At 35.4% G+C, this 838-nt stretch overlaps 1 non-coding gene across 1 annotated transcript; it reads right to left on the reverse strand.

Annotated features, from left to right (window-relative positions):
* Nucleotides 1-461: 461 nt before the first annotated feature.
* On the reverse strand, nucleotides 462-564 carry LOC143363211 (U6 spliceosomal RNA). The gene has a single exon (XR_013083770.1). It is a non-coding gene; the product is annotated as a U6 spliceosomal RNA (small nuclear RNA).
* Nucleotides 565-838: the final 274 nt, after the last annotated feature.

Here is an 838-nt window from a genome sequence, read left to right on the forward strand (position 1 = left end):
ACGTATCTATCTATTATAATCTATCTATCCATCTATCTGTGCATTGTGCGGCCACTTCTTACTTACAGTAACGAGCAAAACTGAGTCAACACTATTTCAAGCAATATACCTTTCTAAAAATTAGATCAAATGACTTGAATTTTATTGAGAAGTTAGAAGGATTAGTTTATTAGACGAGGTGTAAAACATTTTTGAAAAAATTTGAATTGGTCGGAATCGCAAAAGAAATAGTAAAAGTTGGTTTTTTCAGGCTCTTTTATCTGAGCCTGTATTGAAAATTTAAAGAATGTATTTGATTCGCTCGAATAAATTATGTCCATGCTGAAAATTTCACCGGTATTGACTTATTCGTTTACGAGTTATAAACGATTAAAAATGCGATTTTAAGACGAAAATCGTGAAAAATGGCAATTTTTCCACTTTTTGTCTAAAGGGTGTGTGCCTGGATCACGCGAGTACTCAACAGCACAGAACGCTTCACGATTTTGCGTGTTATCCTTGCGCAGGGGCCATGCTAATCTTCTCTGTATCGTTCCAAATTTAGTATATGTGCTGTCGAAGCAATTACATGTCAGACACAACCTCCATAATTTCCAACCAGGGCGTTTGATATGTCCCACCGGATATCTGGTGCAGTGAACGGACGATTAGCGTCTGTGAGTTATGCACGATCTAACGACGAAATTATACTAAAGGCATAGAACATGTCAAGACACAACACAATCGTCCTACATATTTCATCGTCCATTACACAAGTATATATCATCGGAATTATATCATATTTGGTTTAGTTTTAATCAGAAACATGTTGGTAAATATGTTGGTAAAAGTTTCATAA

This window comes from Halictus rubicundus, unplaced genomic scaffold (assembly GCF_050948215.1).
Source record: "Halictus rubicundus isolate RS-2024b unplaced genomic scaffold, iyHalRubi1_principal scaffold0027, whole genome shotgun sequence".
Lineage (NCBI taxonomy): Eukaryota > Metazoa > Arthropoda > Insecta > Hymenoptera > Halictidae > Halictus > Halictus rubicundus.